The following is a 21,133-nucleotide window of genomic DNA, read 5'->3' on the forward strand; positions in this document are numbered from 1 at the left end:
CAAGGGAGTCGTGTCTCAGAGGAGAGAGGCCCGAATTAGTTTTAGATTTTTGGTTTATATAGAAAAACACAGGCTTTGGAAATAACTCTGTTTAAAGACGAGATGTCACTGAAAAATACCACCACCACAGCTTGATAGTTTCACTTTTGGGACAGGGTTCTGCATAGGAAGTGGTTGGTTTGTCTGTGTATTTTCTGATGATTACCATCTTGTAATAGGAGAGCTGCATGTTTTCATTTCATTAAACAGACTGCCCTGGCATTACCGTGCTGTTCTGCATGGCAGTAAATAAGAAAAGGCACAGAACAGAATTGCTGCATTGGTAATGTCAGGATAACCTGACCTGATCAAGACTAACATCTCTTGTCCAGCTAATAGCCTCCAGATTTACTTTGCCACCCCTTTCCCCCAGTTAAGTATGTCAACTGCACTTCAGTTTAGGAAATCTTTAAGCTTGCAGCCACAGAAACATCACTGGGATTTAGGATACAACAGGACTTGTTAGCAGAGCCAGACCACAGCCTTCATTCACAGCTGGCTTATCCACAGAGTGGAGACAGTTGTACAGTGGAATTACCCACAATGAGAGAATTGCAGATTCCATGAATTCTTGCATGGAGTAGCAGGGAAAAAAAAACATTTACAGTTCATTTCCCACTGCCCTAAGGAAACTGTGGGATCCTCAGTCAGAAAATATGGCACTCTTCACCTGGCCTCTATGCCATAATAATCAGAAATGGGACTGAGCTGCATGGGGCTGGATGAATATTTCAAACTTCCCCAAATTTGGGGATGTTCAGATCTAGTCCTTGGTGCTGGCTCATTGAAATGAGAATATATCACTCCATTAAAATGTGTATCCAGTTATCCAATCATATGGTTCTAACAGCTTATGGTTACTCTATGCCTCCAAAGACTACAGCTTCCAACCATTCGCTCACCAGATCTGAATTTCTGAGCTTTTATTCGACCACAGAACTAATGCAGTGGTTCCACTCAGTATGGAAAACCAGCCATTACAGCAGAGAGATACCTGTTAGTCAAGCAGGTCCATCATACATTAGAGTAAGTCATAGGTACACGTGATCAGCTCTGGTTTAAATTCAGCAAGTGATCCCCAAAACCAAGAACCAAAGATCAGGGTTTCTCAAACAGGGGTCGCCGCTTGTGTAAGGAAAGCCCCTGGCAGGCTGAGCCGGTGTGTTTACCTGCCCCGTCCACAGGTCCGGCTGATCGCAGCTCCTACTGGCCGCAGATCGCTGCTCCGGGCCAATGGGAGCTGCTAGAAGCGGCATGGGCCAAGGGACTTACTGAAACACCTGAAAAACTGACAGCAGCGCTTTCTCTGGAAGATTCTCAACATAAAGTGGCAAGTATCAGAGGTGTAGCTGTGTTAGTCTGGATCTGTAAAAGCAGCAAAGAGTCCTGTGGTACCTTATAGACTAACAGATGTATTGGAGCATGAGCTTTCGTGGGTGAATACCCACTTCGTCGTCTGTTAGTCTATAAGGTGCCACACAACATAAAATGGGAGGATCACCGCACTAATGTCAGTGTCCTCATGGAGGCCGATATCTTCAATATTGAGGCCCTGATTATCCAGCTCCAGCTGTGGTGGAGCAGGCAGTGTGTGCACAGACTTGATACATGCCTGCCAAAACAACTGTGTATGCCCAACTCATTAAAGGAGAAAGGAAATGGGGAGGCCAAAAGAAACACTTCAAAAGACACCCTCAAGACAATTATCAAGAGATGTGACATCGATACCACTCACTGGAAGACAGTAGCCCAGGGCAATGCTAACTGTGTAAGACTTGTCTGAGAAGGAACGACCACTTTTGAGGAAGATTGCCTTGCCCTGGTTGCAGAAAAACTCCAGAAAAGAAAGGACAGACAACTGTTATGCAGCAATCGTGGACTAACCCTGCCTTTCAGCATCACCTGCAACATCTGCCAACAAGTTTGCAGTTCAAGGCTTGGACTCCTCAGTCACCAAAGGACCCATAAGAAATAAGACCTATGGAAGAGTCATCCTCGACCCCGAGGGATTGCCAGTGACGATCACAAAGGGCTTTGATTTTAGTTGCAGCCTCTGGGTGCTACTATAGGTACTAACAATTTGGCACTGAGAAGCAACACAGTCTCTGACAAGCTGTATAATAGTGTCAAAAAAAGAAAAGGACCCTCTTTGGTTTGTCACTTAATAAGAGATTTGAAATGGACTTTGATGGTGCTACTCACTGCACAATCTGCAGGAAAATAGAGTTCTGAACAACTTCCCTTGTCCCCCTGTGTGAAGGGGCCCCACAGGGTAAATATGCTCCTCCCACCTGTTTAGGAGATTCTGCACCCCTCTGTCCATTGGCATCAGCCGCAGACAGGTACTTTTGCATAGGAGTGCTACATCACTTGAAAAGTCAAACAACTCCAGGAAGCATCTGGTGACTGTGAGGAAGACGTCTCATTGTCAGTTTTCAAGGAGATTAATGTGCGACAACCGGAGAAGGAGAAAATCCCTTTTGGGTGATCAGGATCAGCTATCCTTGTTCTCCCTTTCTACTCACAATCTCAACATTAAATGTGTGCAGGACTCCAATTTTAGAGGGAGAGAGGACTTGTTTTTCCCTTTATCCCGCATTGCTGATTTTCCCACAGTAACTTGTTTTCCATCTGTCCAATGAGACATGACAAGCCATGATCTGATGCCACTGAGTGGAAACTGACATGTCAGCAGAAATCTGAGACAGGCCTTCCTTAAAAACAATTGCTAGGGTAGGTCATGTTATCAGTAAGAAGATAAAAAAGATCAAGAGAGAAACTCGGTCTATTTGAATAGCTAGTTGCCAAATTAGATGTCTCCACTCTTTGACAAAGGAAAACTCAAACGGGAGAAGAAGCATTAAAACTAAAGCACCAAATCTTCAAAAGAAGAGACACACTTTACAGAATGTCTTAAATCTCTCAGCAGAGCTCAGATGCCATTGCAAAGGGGGCCATATAAGTACCTAGATAGCAGTCAGCTAAGCTGAACCAGCTGTATTTACAGCATCAATACTCCACCGCACCCACCTTTGATCTCTCCAGATACTAAAACAGTATGTCCAGTAAAAATTACTGTAAGTGACCCTCAGCAAAGACTGGTTCCCCATTTAACTAAATGCCAAACAGAATTGTAGTGCAAACTCTAGAGAGAAAAATGTACTTGGGAGAGGGGAGGATGATCAAGTTACATTCACTTGATGTTGTAACATTTTGGCGGTAATTTTCAGACCTGGATGACTGAACATTGTCTCATTGCTACACAATGCCACACATGTATGTCATTTTCCTAAAAGATAATTTTGTGAATAATTTATTCTAACATTTTTAGTCTCCCTTGAAGTAACCACACTAATGACTTTGATGCATCAGACTATGCAACTGGCTGCTGATTGTAGACTTTTGTAAAATACCAGATGGATTGAATTACATAATTCATCTGGTACCTTTATAATTCTGCTACTCTTTTACAGTTAAAGACATGCGTTGAGATCTGCCTTCCACTCAAGTCTCATAGACTCATAGACTTTAAGGTCAGAAGGGACCATTATGATCATCTAGTCTGACCTCCTGCACAACATAGGCCACATAATCTCACCCACTCACTCCTGTGACAACCCCCTAACCTATGTCTGAGTTATGGAAGTCCTCAAATCATGGTTTAAAGACCTCAAGGTGCAGAGAATCCTCCAGCAAGTGACCCGTGCCCCACACTGCAGAGGAATGCGAAAAACCTCCAGGGCCTCTGGCAATCTGCCCAGGAGGAAAATTCCTTCCCGACCCCAAATATGGTGATCAGTTAAACCCTGAGCATGTGGGAAAGACTCACCAGCCAGCACCCAGGAAAGAATTCTCTGTAGTAACTCAGATCCCACCCCATCTAACGTCCCATTACACACCATTGGGCATACTTACCTGCTGATAATCAAAGATCAATTAATTGCCAAAATTAGGCCATCCCATCATACCATCCCCTCCATAAACTTATCAGGGTTAGTCTTGGAGCCAGATATGTTTTTTGCCCCACTACTCCCCTTGGAAGGCTGTTCCAGAACTTCACTCCTCTAATGGTTAGAAACCTTCGTCTAATTTCAACTCTAAACTTCCCAATGTCCAGTTTATATCCATTTGTTCTTGTGTCCATATTGGTACTAAGCTTAAATAATTCCTCTCCCTCCCTGATATTTATCCCTCTATTATTTATAGACGAGCAATCATATTCCCCCTCAACCTTCTTTGGTTAGGCTAAACAAGCCAAGTCTTGAGTCTCCTTTCATAAGATAGGTTTTCCATTCCCTAGATCATCCTAGTAGCCTTCTCTGAAACTGTTCCAGTTTGAATTCATCTTCTTAAACATGGGAGACCAGAACTGCACACAGTATTCCAGATGAGGTCCACCAGTGCCTTGTATAACGATACTAACACCTCTTTATCTTTACTGGAAATAACTCGCCTGATGCATCCCAAGACCGCATTAGCTTTTTTTAACAGCCGTATCACATTGGCGCCTCATAGTTATCCTGTGATTAACCAATACTTTGAGTCCTTGTCCTCCTCCTCTGTTACTTCCAACTGATGTGTCCCCAATTTTAATTAACGTTCTTATTATTAATCCCTAAATAAATGACATGCACTTTTCACTATTAAATTTCATCCTATTACTATTACTTCAGTTTACAAGGTCATCCAGATCTTCCTGTATGACATCCCGGGTCCTTCTCTGTGTTAGCAATACCTTCCCAGCTTTCTGTCATCCCACAACTTTATTCACATTCCCACTTTTTGCCAAGGTCTTACAATAAAAATATTAAATAAGATTGGTCCCAAAACTGATCCCTGAGGAACTCCACTATAACCTCCCTCCAGCCTGACAGTTCACCTTTCCAGTTATGACCCATTGTAGTTCCCCTTTAACCAGTTCTTATTCACTTTCAGTTTTCATACTGATCCCCATCTTTTCCAATTTAGCTAATAACTCCCCATGTGGAACCGTATCAAATGCCTTACTGAAATTGAGGTAATTAGATCCCACTGCGTTTCCTTTGTCTAAAAAATCTGTTTACCTTCTCAAAGAAGGAGATCAGGTTGGTTTGGCCCGATCTACCTTTTGAAACCATGTTGTATTTTGTCGCAATTACCATTGACCTCAATGTCCTTAAACTACTTTCTCCTTCAAATTTTTTTCCAAGATCTTGCATACTACAGATGTCAAACTAACAGGCCTATAGCTCTCGGATCACGTTTTTTCCTTTTTTAAAGAAAGGTCCCATGACTTCATCCATGGTGCCTAGATGCTCTGGTGAGGGGTGTGTAGGACTGTAGTGACAGATTTGAGTGGATAGTCTGACAGTTCAGAAAGGATATTTGGGATCGTGGGTCTAGTGTGGGCCCATATTCCATCTGTCAGAAGTCTCTAGCTGAGCAGCACTAGCCGCAAACGCCCAGCTCAAAATGCTTTCATATCATAGAGATGTAAGCAGAGTCAGGATGAGCTCTACCCTGGACATCTGGTGGTGAATTTGGGAAGTGTGGAAAGAATTTCAGAAATGTGAATTCTCAGATATTTGCCTCGGCACACCCAGCATAGGCCCAAGGCGCCTGATGGTTATTTTGACAGCTCTGGGATCCCCAATTTCTTTGTTATTGGGACAGGATAAATAAAGTGTTGCCACCTGATTATGTGAATGAGGAACTACGAGACTGCTTTATGACAGAGATGTCTCAATATAACTTAAGTGACACTTGCTAGACAAGGGACATGGGTTCCAATACCCAGTGAACTGAGAGAGGTTGGGGACTGGTGTGTGTACCTGGTGGTATGGGCCCCTTTTGAGGGCCTAGAACACCAATTGCACATCCTTTTCTCTCTCCACTGTAAAAGAGTAGAGCTAATTTTGATTCCATCTAGAGACTGCTGAGCTGAGTTCATGTTGGGCCAATGGTGCACCAGCACCAGGGCTCCCCTACGAGGAGCTGAAATCACTGAAAGAGCTGAGCTGAGATTGCTGAGTGCTGTGTTAACTAGTGGGGGAGCCTGAAGACCTATTGCTAAGTGGCTGGCAGAGTGGAACAGTTTGCAGCATGTTAGAGCAGCCCATGGAACAGTGAGCGGAGTGAAGCGGTTTGCAGAGATGGCTGGAGGAGCACCACAGCTGGTGTAGTGGAGCTGGTCGTGGTGAAGGCTGCAGCAGAACTTCACGGAGAGGTGGAGCAGTTGGCCCTGGCCCATGTAAGGTGCCCCTTAGCACCTTGTGTGGACTCCCCCCCCATTTCCACCCAGGCTGGGGGGTAAAACTCTCCAGATAAACTTTTGAATTCTGGGGTGGCACTGACCAGAGACTTTTGGGTTGTTGGACTTTGGGGTGATTGGACTTAAGACCCTAAGGGGGAAAGGACATTGCCAAATGTACTTGGAGGTGGGTTTTTGCTTATGGTTTGTGTTACAATCCTGTTTGTGGTGTTTCTCCAATGGGATGCCGTATGGTTTCCTTCCTTTATTAAAAGGATTTTGCTACACTCAGACTCCGTGCTTGTGAGAGGGGAAGTATTGCCTCCTAGAGGCGCCCAGGGGGGTGTGGTATGTAAGTGTCCCAGGTCACTGGGTGGAGGCTCGAGCTGGTTATGCATTGTGTTATTCAAATGGAACCCCTGGATACTGAACCTGGCCCTTGTTGCTGCCAACTCAGAGGGGCAAAAGGGTTACAGATACATATTGCCACATGGCAAGAACCTGAACTGTGTGAAACCAAGTGGGGATTGTGATGGGTGGGCACCTCACACCAGCTCTGATGGGATTAACAAGGTCCTGAGAGTCCAATTAGGTTGCCTGGGAGAGGGAGGGCCTGGGTTAACTGAGAGTGAAGCCCGGCCAGGGATGGGCTGGGACAGCACTATAAAGCCAGGAAGCTGTGTGGGGAACGGGACTAAAGAGGAGGGAGGTTATGTCACTCTGTGGAAGGCTGTGAGGGACAAGAAGAGAGTCCAAGGATGAGTAAGCCCTGGGATCCTGCTCTAGAGTAAGGAGTCTGTAAGAGGCAAAGAGAGGGATGACATAGCCACAGGGAGCAGAGTTTGCTCCTGTGGTAAACCCAGAAACAGGCAAAGGAAGAGAGAGGCCAGGTAGGAAGGAGCCCAGCCCAGGGATGCAGGAATGGGGACTGAGCAGACCTGGATTGAAGGCTATAGGGTCCCTGTGCAGGAACCCAGTGTAGCAAGTGGACCTGGGTTCCCCTGCCAGCCACTGGTATGGTGGCACGGAGCCTAAGCTGGGACTGACCACTCCCTGGGGAAGGCATTTGGATAGTGGCCCTGTCAGGCTTCACAACCCCAGAAGGGATGGACTAAACGGGGACCTGGTCAGCGAGACTATCACAGAGTGAGCAGAGAGAAGAAGGAAGGGGGCCCCCATTGCTGCGAGAGCTACTTTCCCAGACGTAGACATGAGGAGGCACCCCAATTGTGAGCAGGAACCCCGGTACAGGGATCCAGCTTATTAAACGTCCACTGGCCACCACCAACTCCTCAGCTCTTCCACAGAAGCTGCTTTTTCTCCTCACACCTTACTGCAAACTAGTGAGTATCTCCTCCCTTTTGCTTTTGTTCTCTTACCTCAGCAAATCGTGAACCCACATTAATCCTGCTGGGCTACTTCAGACACACGTTCACTCAGCCCTGAATTCCAAACCACCTTCTCAGTAGTGATTGCCTGCATTTCTGCCACTGGCTGCTGCAGAAGGAAAGGAAAAGCTCTCTTCCATTGCTGGCTTTGCAGCCCTGTTGCATTGCATAGCTAGTGCTCTGCTGACAGACCCCCACTAGCAGCCTCCTTTTCCTCTGCGCATGGGTGAGAGCGTGCACAGCCGCGTTAACAGGCTCTGTGGTCTAAACTTCAAAAGAAAGTTCAGCAACCATCACTGGAGACAGACTTCCAGCAATGTCACCCTGGGAGCTGCTGGGCGCTCAGCGCTTTTGAAAATCTAGAGCCAACTGTGGGCGCCAGGCACTTGAAAATCCAGCCCTGATCCCTTTTGAAAATCTGGCCATATATACCCTTGCTGAAAGTTCCAGCTGCTACTTGGGTAATTACTGAGGGCTGCATTGAGCTCCCTGCTCCCAGTCTGTGCGAGGAGGGGACTTGTCCCTATATAAACTCTTCTGCATGAAAGCGAGGCCCAGATGCCTCCATAGTCCCTCCCACGAACCTGTCCTGAGCAGGTCCCTGTCCCCTCTAGGGAAGAGGAGGAGACTGGTTGAGTGAAGAGTGAGTGGGCTCAGAGCAGAACCATGGGCTAGGGGAAGCGTGAACATCAGCTTCCCACTGGCCTCAGCTTCAGAAAAACAACAAATCCCCAGCATGTATTCTTGTCTCCATCCAGGGTGCCCTGGGGGCTGTTGTGGTCAAGGCAAGTCTCCAATAGTGCAGCTCCCAAGGATTCAGGCTGTACAGAGGCTTGAGGAAAATACTGGGACCGGATGCCTGGGGCCTTCTACAGATCCCCCAGGAACCTTGCAGATCCCTGGGTATCTTCCCAGGTCCAATGGCCTTTTCTATCATCCCCCCACATGGGATGTCATGGGGGATTCTCTGTGAGGGTCACCTCTTCTCAGCTGTGTCCTCTGCAAAAGACTTTAATATGGAAGGGGCTCATCATGATCTGGCCCTGAGTGAGCTACATGCAAGAAGCATGTACTTTGTGGATTCCCTCAGTTGAGGTGAATGCTTAACTGCCATGCCTCTGTACATGAGATGCTCTGAGCAGAAGTAGCTGCACACACCACACAGCCAGCATGATGCTTGAGGAAATGGCTGGGTGCCTTGGTTTCACTGAGTTTTTTTGCACTGTACAAGGAAGATGAACAGAAAACATGTCACTAATCCATCACCTTCCCTTCTGTGTCCCACCTCCTTTCCTGTGTGACCTTCAGAGAGTCAGAAACAAGCCTGACAGTGTTTGGATTTCTACTAAGGTAGGTCAGTTCTCAGCAGGTCTTGTCTGGTGCTTCGGAATTGCTCGGAAGCAGTTTGTGTCATTTGCAGCATTAAATAACGGCAAGATAAACGTTTGATCACTTCAATGTTGAGGTTGGACAGAGCCCAGGACCAAGCCTTCTTCAGTTCCAAATTGTACCTGGAATCATTCTTTGAGCCAAGAACATGTTTGGGTCCTACTCTAAATGGCTTGTGTGTGATATATAATAAAACCGGTGACCCATTTATGCCATACAGGGATATAAATGACGCATGTCACTCCAATGGACCTAGGACCACTTAACATAGCATCTACTGCTGAGACACAGAAAAGGTTACTATACACAGGCATTCATGCTTGATTTCTTCAATTGTGAAGACAGTCTACGCATTGTGCCACTGGCTCCTTCCAGAGCCAAAAGAAAGGCACTGCTGGCTCCAATTTGCCCAGTCCTGTGAACAGACTTAAAATTAGGTGAGTGAAAAAGTGGCAAAATCTCACACAAAAACTCGGGCGTTCCTCCCTCAACTGCCAGAGAACCTCAGTCTTCCGGGGTTTGACTCAAAAATAACTCGGAGTTCCATTTCCAGACTTGGACTCTGCAGCTGGCGGCATCACACAGAGCTCTTTCTGGGAAACCCTTTGTTTTCAACCAAGTTCTCCAGGACAAAAGCATCACAAGTGACCTTAACAGCCTTGCCTGGGCAACTTTGAGTGTACACCTCATGGTATCATGTTTCCCTTCTGCGCTCGCAACTGGAAACTGGTTCTCAGGGCCAACTCAAGGCTCTGCATGGAAGCAGAGAGAATTCTCTATTTCTCTTTCACTGTCTGCTAATGTCGAACTATCCCCTTTTCGGATAGTCAAAGCTGTCTTGTTTGAACTAGGTCAAGAGTTACCCATATTATATATGCAATAATGTAAGGGCTCATCAACACCATACAGCTACTTGGCCTGATGGAAAGCATTGCAGTGGGAAGTCACATAAGGCAGGGCAAAAGCGTCCACCAGGTCTGGCTTTGCAAAGCACAGAGAGAAGAGCTCTGCAACTAGCTCAGGAGTTCTGACAGCAGACATTCCTTGAGAGACTGTTTGCTGAGACAGTGAAAAGCACACCAGAGCTGCATGCTAGCTTCGCATGCTTACCTAAACCAGAAAAGGTGTTGAACAGATCAAACTGATTTTTGTCTTTGTCTCTTTGGTTCATTTGCCTGCCACAGAAGATCTCTAAGGTTTTCTAGATCCTATTACATCTTGAAGGGTTGGCTCAGTTCCGGACTGCAGCACTTACAGAAGGGAAAAAAACATGTGTGTAATAAAAAAACATCAGGCCAGTCCCAGGCAGAGCCAGCATTCATCTCTGTGCGTGTGTGCATTCAAAATAGGAACATATTTCCCATATCAGACCATGGAACCATCAAATCCTGATAACCTAGCCTGATAGTGGCCAATACCTGATGCATCAGAGAAAGAGGATTCTCACCCCACCATTATGCATCTAGCTAATTGTTCAATTCTGTATATGGAGGAGGGAAATCGTATTTAATGCTTGGGTTTATCAGCTTAGGCCGTGAAGGAGAGGGGCTAGAGGCAGTTGAGGTTAACCTAGCAGGAGATCTCAGCTGTGAGGAGGCAGGCGGGGAATGACAGGCTATAGGAGGTGTTCCCAAATGTGCTAGCCACACATTTACAATGTGGAGGATTAGCAGAATTGCAAGTCCTTGAGGGAAAGGTGTACTTTGAGGTGAAGCAAGGATACGTGGGGATATGTCTACACTGCAATAAAAACCCTGCAGCACCGAGTCTCAGAGCCCAGGTCAGTTGAGGTGGGTTTGTGGGGCTTGGGCTGCAGGGATAAAAATGGCAGTGTAGATGTTTGGGCTTGGGCTGGAGCCCAGACTCAGACCCACCTACCCTGAGCCCCAATGTCTACACTGCAATTTTTAGTCCCACAGCGTGAGTTGCACAAGCCCTACTCAGCTGATCTGGGCCAGGCATGGCTGTGCCACCGGTCTTTTATCGCAGTGCAGATGTACCATGCTGTACAGGATTTAGGCTGGGGGAGGGGGTGCATGGGTGAAGGCACAGAGGCAGTGGTGGGAGAAGGAAACAAATGAGGTTTGAGGGAATTAGAACTGGCAGAGCATAAGGCCACAGTGGGAGAGTGTTAGGAGACTTGAGATGACACGAGATGTAGCGTTTGTGAGGAGGTGGCGGCATTTGGGAAAGTGGATGTGGAAAGTGATGCAAAGGCAGGTAGAGGACTCAGAGTGCATGTGTGTGTGTGTGGGGGGGACGGGCGGGTGGCCTTGTCCATAACTAGGGCTTCTCATCACTACGGTAATACAAACAAATAATAAGATCACAATGGACACTGTGGAAATCAGATAGAGCAGACAGATGGAGGCTGCATTAGTCTAGGTAGCTGATAGATTAAGATATTTATCTGACTGAGCACTGAGGCACTTGTAAACTCTGTGTAAAACCTCTCCGGAACACACCCACACTTTGGGTTAATGGCTGATTTGCAACTGAAAGGAAAAAAATGGAAATGAAGAGAATGCCTTAATCCTAGAGCTCAAAGCTATAGAGCAGGGGGTGTGCATTGTCAGCCAGTTGGAAAAATCTTATTGATGAGAAGGGTGGCTGTTGGCAATTCAGACGAGATGAGATCTTCTTGGAGCTGAGTGCTGAATGGTACCATTGCATACAGCACAGAGCAGAAGCAAACTCTGCCACCTCCCTCTTGGACCCCCCTCCCCCAGCTCATGCAGAGTCGCAAGAGGAATATGGTGTGTGTGTGAGAGAGAGCAGGGGTGCTGGAACCATGTATTTAGTGAGTATTGCTACTGCTTCAAGCCAGGGGGTGCAACAGCACCCCCAGCCTCCCTAGGTCTAGCACCAGTGGTGTTGAGGAGCATATCAAGTGTCCACAGCACACTATGTCTCTGGCTGGTCCTAGAGCCAAGGGACTGGTATCCTCCGAGAGTAATAAGCATTGCCAGAGAAGTTCACTACACAGCCAGCGTTTAGATAAATACGTCAGTGCCCCTCCATTTCCAGGTCTAGTTTACAGTCCTCAGATCTCCTGCAGTGAGGGGAAAAAACGATAGTCCCCAAACAGGCAGAGTGAGCTCCCAGCCCTGTAGCTAGTCCATTATCTTGTAAAAGAGGAAATGACCTCTGAATCCAGCAAGTGATCTAGGCAATGCCCTGTCTCAAACAGGCTTTCGCCATGGGAGCAGCCTAGCTCGACCTCCCTGGAGTTCTCTTGCCACATGGAGTGAGTTGGGGCTGGCAGGAGAAGACGTTGCTAATATCCCTTGCTTTTGCCCCACCTAAGTTACAACTCTGGATCTGCTTTTCCCAGCTACTTTTTGTACCTGGGATGGGTTCTCCCCTGGGTGCTGCTTGGAACTGGGGTACCACTAACCTCTCTGACTCACCAGCCTGGGCTCCCTCTCACACACTGCTGGAGACCCACCTCCGCTCTAACACTTCCACCAGTATTCACACCAGCTGCACTTACATGCAGGCTGTCTGACCAGCCACTGCATGAATCAACAATAGAGAAGCTACAGCCAAGATAACCCCCAGCTTCCCAGGCACGCACCCCCTCCCACTGGAGTATAAACCCAAAATTATACCATCTTGCACTGCATCGGGAACTGTACAGTTTACATTCATAGAGATCTCCCCTCCCTCAATGTGGAGAGGAATTGCAACAGCCCCTGCTCCTCAGCTAATATTCCCAAGCATTTCGCTCCAAACTTACTGGTTTAGGTTAAAACATAAAATAAATTTATTACAAAAAGACAGATTTTAAGGGATAGGAAACAGATCACAGCAGATTACCTAGTAAATAAACAAAAATGCAAACTAAACCTAAGATACTAGAAAGATAGGGTATGAATTAGCAAATTTTCACTCTGACAGATGATTGCAAGGTTGCAGATTCTTAAGGGACAAGCTGCCTTTGCTTTGCAGCTTGGGATTCCCATCCTAAGTCCTTTTCCTTGGGAGCTTCTTGTAGGTATTCGGTTGTGGGGAAGTGAAGAACCACCGATGATGTCACTCCCGGCCTTATATAGCTGTTTCATAGGGCGGCAACCCTTTGTTTCAAACTTGGTTTGCAGACCAGTTTGTGGAAAAAAAGACATCCCAAAGTGGAGGTCAGAGTCATGTGGCCTGGTCACATGCCCTTGCATACCTTGCTGAGTGATAGCAACCATTACTTGCAGGCTGTCTTGAGTGTTCTCAGGAACGTTAACTATTCCACAGCCCATTGTCTTAATGCTAATGGCTCATCAACAATCTGACTTCTTCATTGTTGTGGTAAGAAGCTACAAAGAGTCCTGTGGCACCTTTTTGTCACTTTTTATAGCTCCAGACTAACACGGCTACCCCTCTGATACTTGACACATCGTTGTGGTGTTTTCCAGAGTAAGCCCATTTGAAATGCAGAGCCATAGTCAACATTTATCATTTCAGATACAAAAATGATACATGCATACAAATAGGATAATCATTCAGCAAATTCTAACTTTTCCAATGATGCGTGACCCATCTTGTACAAAATGCATCACAATTATGTCATAATCATATATTACTAGCACAAATACGGGGATAGTGTCACACCTGAAGACTGGTATCTCCTGTCAGTCACATGCAGACCCTGTTTGCACACAGAAATGGCAAAGGGTAAAATGAATTAAAGGGACAGTACTTGAAGACTCAGGATTGTTCAGAAGAAGCTGGCCCAGTAGTTAGGACACAAGCCCAGGTCTATGGAGGCCCTGGTTCAAGTCCTTGCTCTACTACAACTGGTGACAAATCACTTAGTCCTTCAGGTTTTCCCCTCTGTGAATTGGAGATAGCCTCACAACAGGCATGTGAGATTGGGCAAGCCCATTAAAAGACTGCAAGGTGCTCAGATTGGACCTATAATAAGTACCATAAATAGACTGATTTCAGCTGGAGGACAGAAAACCCAGCCAAGGTAAATACCCTCTACCTGGCTTCTTTAAAAAGAACACAGTGCGCTTATTGTAGGGAGTTAAAGCCCTGCTGATAAGGTAAGTTCATTCCTGAGAAACTTTTATAAAAAAATGACATGATCATAATAGTGTATACGAAGCTAAAGGATGAGTAGAAGCTAAGGGAGTTCACAGGAGCCCAAGCAGAGGGTAGCTACGTGCAAAGGCATGTTGTTAGATTGCAGAGCATCAGGACAAGTGTCAAGTACGAACAACAGCCAACATACCACCCCTCAAGAGAAAAGAATTGCAGAGACTTTTAGGAATGGTGCAGCACAGTGCAAGAGAACCAGTTTGGTGGGCTAAGAGAGAGAAATGTTATGTAAAGACAATCTAGCAGTGGGAGCCAGAATAAAATGCACTGCAGCAATCGGAGACAGTGGCTAGCACCAGATGCATCAGTGGAAGGTGCAAAAACCCTGCTTTTGTAAAGGAGCCCTCAAGGCAACAAAATAACACTTTACTCACACAGCAGGACTCTGCCTGCTGGCTGGAGAGCTTGCTGCTTTATTCACCTTAGTCACAACCAACTCTGTGTGTGTAGTGGGGGGCAGGGGGGGAACTGCCCCTCACAAAACAAGAAATAAGGGAGCATGACTCCATCCCCTAATACTTTGAGTAACACAGTTAAATTTACTACACCTGCAAAAATCAGTTATGGGATAAATGTTCCCAGGGAAAGTTTCCTTTCAACCCCTGTGCCCTGAAACATGAGTTTCTATCCTTTCCAAAGTTCTTGGCTATGGATCAATATTGCCATTATAACTTTGCATACTCTCATTATCCATAGCTAGCCACTCCTTTCTATGAATTCTGCTAAGCTCTTGCTGCAGTAATATGTTGTGGCAATGAATCTCACAGGTAATTTTGTGTGTTAGGTCAAAACCACCAGAATGACCTGTTATGGCCTTGCACTAGGAAGACACAGTTGAGACCAAGAAATAGCAGGATAAAAATATCTTCCTGTCTCATTTTTTAGCATATATGATGAAAATAGGAGACCACTGGGCTTTAGCTAGGCAGATTTGACAGCCTTTACTTGGTCTATGAGACAAATTAAATTTGGGGCTCACTCCAAGAATTAGTTATTTTTACCCAAGTAAGTATGTGCTGGTGAATCAGACACTGGGAAGGTGCTTCTGTTATAACTATATAGTTGGTATGGTTTATTTTAGTCCATGGTGTTTTTATTGTGCTTCATTTTGGAGTACTTAGTTTATCTGAGTTGCCCTGTTTTATTGTTTTTTATTTTTTAATGATTGGTTTTGGGTTTCAGTGACTGACATTAGTATTGTAACTAATGCAAAGAAAGAATATAAAACAATGGCATAAACAAAAATCACACTGGGTTTGCAAAATCAAACCTATCTCTCTGGAAATGGATCTGGAAATGGAGAATAAAGCATTACAAAGTGCTTTTCAATCATTCATAGCTCCTTAACTAGGGAAATTCCTGACCTGAGTTCAGGAGTACAATTTGTATCCTTAAGCATGCTGCTGATGTCCCTGTACATTTAAGTACATGACCACACCCAGGCCTGCCAATTTAACCCTCAGTTCTGCAAAGACTTCTGCATTTTTGAGTTCAATGGAACTATTTCCATGTGTAAAATTAAGCATGCATGTTCAGTGTTTGAAGGATTGAGGCCCATTTTGTTTAAGTAACTAATAGAGCACTTTTAAGCACTATCTATTGAAAATTTTCAAATGTGCCTGTGGCAAACCACCAAGAGACAGTAGGTGCACAGAATATGAATTCTCCTTTGCCAATGAAGGTCGGGGAGAGGAGTGAAGACAGGTGTATTTGAGGAATCAGCAATTACCTTTGCACGAGATTTCAATTTCTGCAAGGATATCCAAGAACTATTGTCTGGCTAGGCACATGCCTGTCCATTTCATGCACGCACATCAGGTTCATTGCTTTGAAAAAAATCTATGGCCTATTCAGTAAAGATACATTTTACACAATGGCTGCCTTTTCTGATGTAGTCCAAATAACCGGTTACAAACATAAGATGGAGGAAGTGGCTAATGGCAAACCTAAACTCAAAAATACATCTGCCAGCTGGACAGGGGTGCTGTTCCATTAGAGCGGGAGTGGCCAGGATGGCAGGCCTGTGGTCCTTCTCTAGGGAAGTTGCTCTGCTTTCCAGTTTAGGAAGGCTGGCAGAGGTCTAAAATGTATGGGATGGGCATGAGAAGAGAATGATGGGAGCATAGACAGTGACAGGAATTTACCCTGACTGTAGAGCAAAGGGACAAGGTCATAGAATCACAGAAATGTAGGGCTGGAAGGGATCTCAAGAAGTCATCTAGTCCACACCCCGCCGTGCTCAGGCAGGGTTAATTTGCAGCTCACACTGAAATGAAACTTCCAGTATTTAGGCGAAAGGTAAAAGGGAAATTAACTACATAACTTATATGCATCTGACAAAGTGGGCATTCACCCACGAAAGCTCACGCTCCAATACGTCTGTTGGTCTATAAGGTGCCACAGGACTGTTTGCTGCTTTTACATAACTTAGGGTGACCAGACAGCAAATGTGAAAAATCTGGACAGGGCTGGGGGGGTAATAGCAGCCTATATAAGAAAAAGATAGAAAAATGAGGACTGTCCCTGTAAAATCAGGACATCTGGTCACCCTAACATAATTGCATACACTACACACCTGTATCCACCTCTGTGGGTTCTGAATTGTGATTGGCTCCCTACGTGCTACCACCATGCCAATAAAACTAGCCACCTATCCATTTGTACCCCAGGAACTGGGTGAATGGGCATGGTGCCATATACCAATCCCCCTTTTGTTAGCAGATGTTATGAATATCAGCCACAGATAAAATATTCATGGAGGTATAGTGAGTAGTGTCAGCTACTGGTGAAGTGGATGGATGTGCTGACAGGACGGATGTGCTCACAGTGTCCTGAATGCTCCTGTATTTGTTGTATATTCATCAGCAGTTGGCCCACTTCCCCTCAGAGTGTAAAACAGCCCTTAGAGTTAGAATTCTAGTCCTTAGAAATCTTTGCAGAGATTGGAATCTTCTTTCTTCTCCAAATACACACCTCATTACCCCTCTGCCCGAGCTTCCTGGAAAAGGAGAATTCACATTCTGTGCACTTCGTGGCTCACTGGCTGTAACAGGAAAAATAAGTCCTGATCAGCATTACTGATCAGTGAGATGCCTGCAGCTGGTAATTAACACAGGGGGAAAAAAAAGATAAATCATCTCCTCTGTGCTGATTTATGTGATTTTAAACTTAGGAACTCAGATTTTCCTATCACCATCTATGGGACCCCAAGGACAGTTTTGACTTAATGCAGAGTCAGATGTCTCTCTTGGTTATGAATTAGGAAGGTGATCTGGGTAGCTTGAAACAGAGGTACAAGCATTTTTAGATGAGCACATATAGGGGCTTTGATATTTTCATTTTACTGTCAGTATTTTGTTTTTATTGCAATTCTAACAGTATCCTGGTGCTTTCAGATTAATGGAGGGAACCACCCTGGGCCAGCATCAACCTGTTCCAGGTTCAGTGGAAGGCTGGTCCAGTGGTTAGGGTGCTATGCTGCGACTCGGGAGTCCTGAGTAGAGTTGCCAACTTTCTAATTACACAAAACCGAATGCCCTTGCCCTGCCCCTTGTCCCTCTGTCTCTCGCTCTCCCCGACCTTCACTCATTTTTACTGGGCTGGGCAGGGGGTTGGGGTGTGGGAGGGGGTACAGGCTCTGGTATGGGGCCACAAGCTCCAGGGTGGGGCCAGAAATGAGGGGTTCAGTGTGTGGGAGAGGGATCCGGGCTGGGGGAGGAGGTTGAGGTGCAGAGGGGAGTGAGAGCTCTGGCTGGGGGTGCAGGCTCTGGGGTGGGGCTGGGAATGAGGGGGTTGTGATCAGGAGGGAGTTCTGAGCTGGAGCAGGGGGTTGGGGCATGGGAGATGGTTGGGAGTTCAGGCTCCAGGAGAGAGTTTGGGTGCAGGAGAGGGCTCAGGGCTGGGAACTGGGGCACAGGATCCAGGAGGAAGTTTGGGTGTGTGTGTGTGGGGCTCAGGGTGGGAGGTTGGGGCAAGGGGTGCAGGCTCCGAGTGGTGCTTACTTCAGGTAGCGCCTCACAAGTGGCGACATATCCCTCGGCTCCTAGGCAGACGCATGGCCAGGCAGCTCTACACACTGCTTCTGGCCACAGACATTGTGATTCCCAGCCAATGGCAGCTGTGGAGCCGGAGCTCAGGCAGCACATGGAGCCCACATGGCCATCCCTCCATCTAGGAGCCAAGGGACATGTTGCCACTTATGGGGAACTGTGTCAGCTGGACGTTTAACAGCCCAATCAGCAATGCTGACTGGAGCTACAAGGGTACCTTTTCAGCTGGGTGTTCAGGTCGAAAAGCAGACACCTGGCAACCCTAGTCCTGGGTTCAGTTCCCTGCTTTGCTAATGACCTCCTCGATGACCTTGAACAAGTTGTTCATTCTGTGTGCCTGAGTTCCCCCATCTGTGAACTAAGGGTAAATAGTACTGCCTATGTTATGCAGAAGGCCAGGCTAGATCACCACATTGGTCCCTTCTTGACTTAAAAATCTATTAAAACTGTTGGAGGTTCAGTGTCTGAGCCCAGCTGTGCCGCCCAGTGGTGAGAGTCTGTGGCCCTGTCGCCCAGTGTTGCCCAGCGCTGAGAGTCTACGGTGGGTGGTAAGGGAACCGGGGCAGTCCCTGCTCCACCAGGGCCCTGTGACTGGCTGGTCAGATATGTGGCCTGGCACTTGCATACTCCTAAGTCTGCTCCTTGAGTCCCTTCCTATCGCATTCTCAGCTCCCTCCAGCATCACAAAAGGGGTCAGCTTGCGAGCTCACGGGAGACAGTTCTCATCAGAGGCTCTTCTCCTTCAGTTGTGGCCCTCCCCTCCTGGTCTTCATGGGGGCCTTGGCAGTGGGGTCTGGTTCAGGCGGCATGGAGCCCTGTGGTCTTGCAGGACTGCTCCTTGCTCTGCCCTCTGATTGAGCTCTGCCTCCACTGCAAATGTACCCAACAGGTGCGGCTGAGCAGGGCCTTTTGGGCCCAGAGCTACTTGTTAACCCTTGCTTCCCCATCACAAAGACACCACCAATACAGCCCTCCTTCTCTCTCGTGCAGGTATTAGCGCTGAAGGGGAGGAAATCTGAAGGGATTTATAAACAAGCTGATGCTAGTTTAAAGCCTAGAGTCTGGAGTTCTTTGTAGAGGGAAGGCTGGATGGAACTTCCCTCCATAGTGAGCAACATGGCTGGCTAGTCCTGACCGGTCTCTGTTGCACTAGGAAGGCTGAGATACATAGTTCATCATGGCAGACAAGCACAGAGCTGTTATTTTTAAAAACTAAAGCCAAAAAGAAGTGTTGGGCCAAGGAAAAGTAGTGCTGAGGAGAGTACCTAAGTGAAGTGTTCTCCAAAGGTGAAGAGAAAAGTTCCTTCCCTTCCTGGGTGATTCATATTTAGCTCCGAGAAAGACAGTGGCCGTACGGAAGGAATCAGGGTAGGTTCTGGGAGCTACTGCAGCCTTCCTGTAACAGATAGGAAAAAGAAAGGTGTTTCTCATCTCTGATTTTCTAAACCTCTCTGGGAAACCTGTCCGCTCCCTAAGCCTATCCCCAACTTCACTGATGAAACAGCCAGATTCCAGTTAAGGTAATCGTCTTGCTTAATAATTCATTACCTGCTTTCAGGAGAAGCTCAAAGGAAATCTAAAAAGCTGCTACATCCATTCCCATCAACAACATTGTTCAGAGAATGTCTTTTTAAAAAATAAAAATCAGTGAAAGCATTATTAATAACTCCAGGGTCAGACAATGGCTAGAGATTTCAGATCTTACTTACAACTTTTTTTTGTTTTGTTTTTAATATCACTTAAGAAAAAACTAGTACCAAATGGGAGTAAGGGTACAAGACAAACAGTCACAGCTGAGGCTTCCACCTTTAATAATGAAGCAAAAATGAATGTGGTCCCTTGTAGGACCAAAGGAAATAGGGATTTAACTGGGGAAGAGATGAACTTTGGAAGATATTCTGTATATCCTTTACATGCCTGTTTTCCATAGTTCCCATTATTTCTTAGTTGCATTAGGGTAGTGCCTAACAGCCCCCCCAACTCAGGTCAGGACCCATTGTGGTCTTACACCTGGAAAGAGAGAATCAAAGAACTCACACTTTAAACTCGCAAAGAAGGGAAGAAACTTGACCAAGGTCACACAGGTCACCTGGGAATAGAACCTGATCTACTAGTCACTGACTACTGTCCGAACCCTTGTACTCTGCCGCCCTTTTTTTTTTAATTATTACCAAGTATGTTTGCATGATACAAAACAATGCTGCTGTAAGGGTTCATCTGCTGCTGGAATTTCCCATGGTGAAAGCTTATGGGCCTATGTTTGTGTCCGTTTTGTCTGCCAGCTGGTGCAGAACAGGCTTCAACAATTGAGTTCACCAGCTGATGGCTGGACTGGCCAGGTACCATCCTACATAATACTGCGCCCAAGTCTCAGAACATCTGTCTCCCTTGCATTGCTAGAGATGCTCCTGGCTCAGACAACTGGCTGTGCACAGACCCGGGACTTCAGAGAAGTTGGGTTCAGGATCTGAAGTCTGATCATGCACACAAAATTCCAGAAGTAAAGATCAGCGAGTGTTATAATAAATTGCAGCTGGGTCGGTCCCAGGATATTGGACAGACAAGATGGGTGAAGTAATATCTTTTATAGGCCCAATAAAATAAGGGACCTTGAATGGTCCCTTAGAAATTGTGCTAACTACGTATGCTAAGCTCTGTTCAGTCTTGTATTTAATTGTAACACCATGTTTCCTGGACCTGAAGAAGAGCTCTGTGTACCTCAAAAGCTTGTCTCCCTGACCCTCAGAAGTTGGTCCAATGAAAGACATTACCTCACCCACCTTGTCTCTGTTATCAGAGGACACTCAAACTGCACATATGGGTGAAGGACAAATACTTCATAGTTTGCAGTTCAGATACCAATAAGAATGTTTTTTTTTTGAGGATTGACTCGGACGATGTCCTGGACAACATGCTACAGTGGCACAGGTTGACAGAAGAATTCT

Source organism: Chelonoidis abingdonii, chromosome 10, assembly GCF_003597395.2.
Source record: "Chelonoidis abingdonii isolate Lonesome George chromosome 10, CheloAbing_2.0, whole genome shotgun sequence".
In the NCBI taxonomy this organism is placed as follows: Eukaryota; Metazoa; Chordata; order Testudines; family Testudinidae; genus Chelonoidis; species Chelonoidis abingdonii.